Source organism: Triticum dicoccoides, chromosome 2B (genome assembly GCF_002162155.2).
Source record: "Triticum dicoccoides isolate Atlit2015 ecotype Zavitan chromosome 2B, WEW_v2.0, whole genome shotgun sequence".
In the NCBI taxonomy this organism is placed as follows: domain Eukaryota; kingdom Viridiplantae; phylum Streptophyta; class Magnoliopsida; order Poales; family Poaceae; genus Triticum; species Triticum dicoccoides.
The window spans coordinates 571,037,760-571,043,914 of record NC_041383.1 but is presented as its reverse complement, the minus strand read 5'-3'; positions in this window follow the sequence as shown (position 1 = coordinate 571,043,914).

Below are 6,155 nucleotides of genomic sequence, written 5' to 3'. Positions count from 1 at the left end.
ACGACCGGAAAAGAAAGAAAAATCAAGCAAATATTCAAAAAGAAAATCAGAAGAAGAAGAACCCAAGGGAAGTTTTCAAGCAAGAGGATTACCTGTACTAGGATCTACAGTCGTGGTCTCCGCCACCGGGGGGTCGCTGGTGCTGTCCCTTGCCGGAGAACTGTCCCTTGCCGGAGACTTCTCCCTTACCGGAAAATTCTCCCTTGCCGAAGAACGCTCCCTTGCCGGGGAATCCTCCCTTGGCGGTGTAGTCGAAGCAGATGGCATGTCGGGAGCGGCTTCCGGGCACTCCTGGTAAGACTACTCTGCTCCTACGCAAATCAATAGTCAGATGTCAGCAAAGAAAGAGCACCCATGCGCTCCTAACAGCAGGAAGTAAACCATATACTTACGCTGGGGGCTGTGCTGGGGGCTGCTTTGGGGAATAGTTGCCGGGTCCGGCAAGGTGGTCTCGGACACACCCCCTGCTGTCGCGGTGGGTTCGTCCTCGATGACAATCACCGGGACCTTGGTTCTCTTCGCCGCTCTCTGGGCCAGAGTCCTCAAAAGGAATGGGTTCGGAGTAAAGCAAATCAGATACAAGACAAAACAGCAAGAATTGAAGAACTACAAGTACAACAAAGAATCTTACTCTTCCTCTTCCTCGTCGGAGCTGAGCGCGGAGAGGTCGAAGTCCGGCCCACCTTCGGCGTGACAAGGCGGAGGAGTAGGTTCCCTTAGCCGCTTGGCGGGAGCAAAAGCGGTGGTCCGGGAGGGCCCCGCTCCAGTTGCCGCAGCGGCGTGAGGTGCTCCCGCGGCAACAGTGCTTGCCGCGGTGGAGCGCGTCGCGCGGCGCGGCAGCTGTTGACCTGCCTGCCGCCCCGCTAAGTCCCCGGCCTTGCGGAGACGCCTTCTTGGTGGAGTTGGGGGCTCCGCTTGCGGCGAGCTGTCTGAAGGTGAGAAAGAGGAGGAGTCGATCTTCAACGAGTCGCTCGCGCCCTCGGCGGGCTCGCTCGACTCAGCTTCAGGCCCGACAAGCTCTCCCTCGCCGGCAAGCTCCTTTCGCTCGGCAAGGCTTGCCGCCTCTGCTGCCTCTGCCTCCTCCACGGTGAATCCAAACTCGCCCGCGGCAGCAGCTGCCGCCGCCTCTTCCAGCCTAGTGGCGATTGGCTGCATCTCTGCATCGGTGGTGTCGCGAGTAAGGCTCTTCTGTTCATCGGAGCGGACCGGCATTTCTACCAAGCCGTCAAAGAACTCCTGCACGACGTCCTCTGCAGGCTCTTGCCAAGTTGGGACAATTCCATGCGAATCGCACAGCGGCATCATTGCACGGATGCGGTCGAGCGAGGAGTTGTTGCACAGCGGAACGACACCCCTCGGCAACCTGAACACTTCGGGATGTTGAGGATCGTGCTTGAACAGTTCCAGGAGCATCGCGTCCAGTTCTAGGACAGTGAAGTTGAAGTTGAGGCCCGGGCGCAGCCTCATGATATCCGCCGCATTCTGGAACTCCCAGGCGGGTCTCCTCCTCTCCTGCAGGGGGGCGATGCGGCGGTGAAGAAAATCTGCGCCAACGGCGCCTACGGTGAGCCCGGCAAGCCTGAGGCGTAGGATCCGGGTGACGGCAATTTTCAGCCTATCGTCTTCTGGGGCCACGTTGCTCCAATCGTTGCCGCACGCTACTGGGGCTTGGCGCTGGGCGGTAAATGGCTGCGGGTTCTCCTCGACAATCCAGCACCAGTCTGCTCTCCATTCATCCCACTTGCTGCGGAGCTCTCCCTCCAGATAAGCTTCCTTCTTGCCAGTTCTCGAGATCCAGGCGATTCCGCCGGATAAAGGCTCCCCTCTCTCAACTCGGGGCATAAAGAAGTGGCGAAAAAGAGCTACATTTGGATAGACTCCGACAAAGTTTTCGCAGAGATGTGCGAAAACTGCCATGGTCAGAACGGCGTTGGGGGTGAAGTCAAGGAGGCGGAACCCGTAGGTGTTCATAATGTCACAGAAAAACTCAGAGAAAGGCGGGCAGAGCCCGCAGTAGAAGAACAACGCGAAGAAGGGATATCCATTCGGAGCCAGTTCCGAAGTGGCAGCTGAGAGTACCTTCGTGCGCGGATGCGCTCGCGTCTCCGTCGACCAGAAGAGGTAGTAATACTGCCTCAACTCCTTCGCGGCGAGCTGAGGGGGGAAGGTTGCCCGCTCCTTTCGCAGCACCGCAAGCCGCTGCGCCTCGGCCGACTTCACAACCTTCCCGGCTTTCGGAGCAATGGCGGAGGTGGTGAGAGAGATCAACGGTGTTGGTGGTGCCGGTGGCGATGGCGGGCGGAGCGCTGCTCTCTTTCAGCTTTGGGAAGAAGGAGGGAGCGGCGGAGGTTTTTGAGATTGGAATAGCAACCGGCGAGATGGATGAACTGCCCCTGTTTCCCTGCTTATAAAGAGGGAGGGGGCAGACGTTCCGTCTTTCCGAATAAAGAAACCACCCACGATCTCTCCCACGACGCCGCATTCGACGCGTGCCGTTCGAGGAGGGCGCGGTGGATACAGAGTGAGATACGGCGTAACCCAGGCCGCGCGTGCCCGTGCCCTGTTTTGGGCCTGGCCCAACAGCGCTCGGCATCGTGTGTGGCCCAGGCCCGGGGGCTCCTGTCGATGTACTAGAGTAGGGGTACCCTAGTATCCCGAACTTGTGCACGGGCAGTTGCAGCACCCCGCCGCAAGGCTTGCCGGGTGACCACCAAGGTCCTCCGTGGTTCCTTTGGAGCCATTCAAGAACAAAGTATTCAAGCCAAGGAGACAAGGCCCCGGCAAGAGGAGCTTGCCGGGAAGGCCAACCAAGGCATCTCAAGGAACTTGCCGCGACGCGCCACGCGTCCCGGCGAGGCCCGGTGAGCGACAAGCTTCCGGACGCGACAAGACAACGACCGCGGCAAGGCGCTTGCCGCGGCAAACCACCACTCTGTACCCGCGCTCCAGCACATCCACCAACGTGTCGCCCTGGGACTTTTCCAGGCGCGCGTGGCAAGAGGCTGTGCGGCCAGCGGTGCGTGGTGGCAAGCGACGCTGACCAGATTGCCATCATGGCAAGCGGTGGCGTCCCTGACGGTCCCTTTTTACACTATTTGGGCGACGTAGACGGGCATTTAATGCCTTTGTCCCCTCCCATCAGGGTTAGGTATGATAGACTGTACAGGTAGTTGTACCAACTGCAATTCCTTTTCCATTTTTACCCTTGTCTACGTTGCCACCTATCGGAGACCCCTTTAGCATATAAAAGGAGGCCCATGCGCAACATAGAGGGGTTTTTTTTTCGAAGGCAGAAAAACACTCACGCTTGGTTTCGTTAGCAGCTAGTGTGTACTGTAGCACTCATCGCTCCCGAGCAAGAACTCAATACACTCAGACATGCAGCAGTAGGAGTGTTATCTCTCCGGAGAGCTCCGAAGCTGGGTAAACTGCTCGTGTGCTTCGCCTCGATCCGCTCTTCGTGCGATCTCCGCCCCCTGCCGAACCGAAAGGGGCTCGGTCCGCCGGTCCCATAGGTGTTCGTGGATCAGTTTCCCCGACACCAACCCATCCAGAAGGGAGCGAGTATGCCTTGTCCCTTACTTGCTGAGGGGCCTCGGATTTCCAATCCATCCGTTCCTCTGCGGGCTCCTGGAGTATTACGGCCTCCAGCTGCATAACTTTAGTCCTGCCTCCATACTGCACATCGCGGGTTATGTCGCCCTTTGTGAGCTATTTCTGGGCTGCGAAGATCATTTCGAGCTATGGAAGAGGTTGTTCTGCCTCGTCCCTCGCAATCAGGAGGGATCAATATATCAAGTGGGCGGAGCCGAAATATGGCGCATCGCCGGGATCGGATACCTGTCCAGCACTCCGAAGAAGACGTCCGAAGACTGGACTTCGGAGTGGTTTTATTTAGAGGACGTCACCCTTCCGGACCCTATCCGGATGGGTCTTCCTGAGTTTACCAATGCCCCATTGAAGAAACACCACAGCTAGCGCCCCCGGAGCCCCCGGGAGGAAGATAGCAGAGAGGTCCTTTATCTGATGGGTAGGATAAAAACGCTGGCCAAATCTGGATTGACAATAATCGAGGTTATGTCAATATGCATAATGCGGGGGGTGCAGCCACTCCAGTATCGGGGGCATCCCATGTGGCATTTCAATGGGGAGGACGATGCCACCCGCTGCGGTCAGGAAGGTCCGGACTCTGCCACCGCCCTGGCGAAAATATTGTCCGATTTGTATAAAGGAGAAGAAGAGGAGTTCATCCGCATTAAGCCACGGGTGAGCTGCTACCTTTTACTCAACTCTATTCATTCCCGCAGTCTTTCATCACAAAATATTTACCTCGCTAGTTCATACCAGGAACTGCGAAAAGCTGTGAGGGAGGTCCACAGCCCGCCTCCATAGTCAGAGGACCACAACCGGGCCCTCGACCTCGGAGTTGAAGAAGATCCAGACATATCTGTGGAGCTCGTCGACAGGACGTTTTACCAGGCAAGCTACGACGGTGCTTTGGTGGCCATCATAGCCGACTATCCTGGCCTACTCCTTGCATCATACGTAAGTAAAACCAGAGTCCTAACTTCCGAAAAGGATCATTTCTTTACGCCTTACCCACCGCACACGTATTGCGCTTTATAGGAAAGTCCATCGGGGCGCCCTGCCGAACCCGCGGTGACTCACCAACAAGGGGCGCCCAACCCGGGTAGGCTTAAAAGGAAGGCGGTCAGGACCAAGACGCCGTCACAGAGGTATGATTTAAAACCTGCTCCATGATTATCGTATTTAAAATATAACAATGTCCATTGTCCCCTGGCAGAAAAAGCACCCGCCGAACTGTGTCCGGAGATCCTGCCGGCCACGCCTCCACCAGCCGGACTCCAGAGCCAGCCTCAAGGGTGGAGGCTGACATGGGGACAATGCCGGACGGTCCTCCTACAGAGGATGCGGATAGAATATCCGCCATGAATTCCGAAGTGGAGAGCGCTATGAATCACCGGCGTCGACGGGCCGTACTCCACGACCCTTATTTCTCCGACGAGGCATTTAATGCCTTCAACTCGGGAGACGCGTACATCCGAGCTGCTCAAGGTGGGCTTGCTAGAGCCACAGACCAGTATTTAAAGGATATACGGGTAAGAAAAATCTGATAATTATGTATATCAATAGCCCCTGGGACTTGAAACAGTTGGCACAACTGATTTAAGGATCATTGTATGAATAGGTTCTTACAGAGAAGAACGCCCATTTGTCTCAAGAGCTGGAGGAGTGCAAAGCCCAGCTAAGGGCCACAGTTGCCGGAATGGAGGAATTCAAGAAGGCCTCATCTTGTAATACTTGTCTTGATCAAAAAGAATGTAATTACGTGTACCAGTTAATATTCGGCATGTTTGCAAATCTAACAATAGATTTTGCAGACAATCCCGGAGTGGATCCGGAGATCGTACAAGAGGATGAGCAGCATGCTCAACGACAGCTAGAGGCTGGCGAGTGCGTGCTTACACGGGTTAGGCGAGAGAAAAACAATCTCTAGGATGCCAATACCTGGCTGGGCGTTGAATTGGAAGATGTTCGGGCCTAGCTTGCTGACTCCGTGAAGGAGAACAAGAGGCTTCGACGTAGCATTTTTAGTATGTGCTCAAACGAACCTTTATATAGTTCGGCGAAGAGACGGGCTAACAGAGTTATGTCTGTAGGTATGCTGATAGGTCGTCCCAAAGGGGAGATGCCCGGATCCGCAGGCGATCTTCTGCAAGAGCTTTCACAACTGCATTAACAAGTTCGGCAGGTGATGCAGGGTATTGCCCAGGCCTTGTGGCCATCCGCCTCCCTGCCAGGAGGCATGTGGGAGCTTGTAGAGATGCTCAAGGGAGCGTGGCGGCGCTTCCGATTATGGAAGATATCGGGCTGCCAACAAGGTGCGAGGGAAGCCTGGGCCATGGTGAAAACGCGGTACACCAAGGTTGATCCGAATCACATGGCCCAGGTCGGACCTGGAGGGTCAGATGGGAAAGAGATTCCTGTTAGCCTGGTATATGACCATGTAGGATTAGCTGCAAAGTATTCCCAACAGGATTGTAGGCTAGACAGCCTGTTGGATGGTATAGAAGAAGAATTTAGCCAGTATAAGTGACTGTGTACTTCAATTGACATATTTTGTCCCTAGCAGG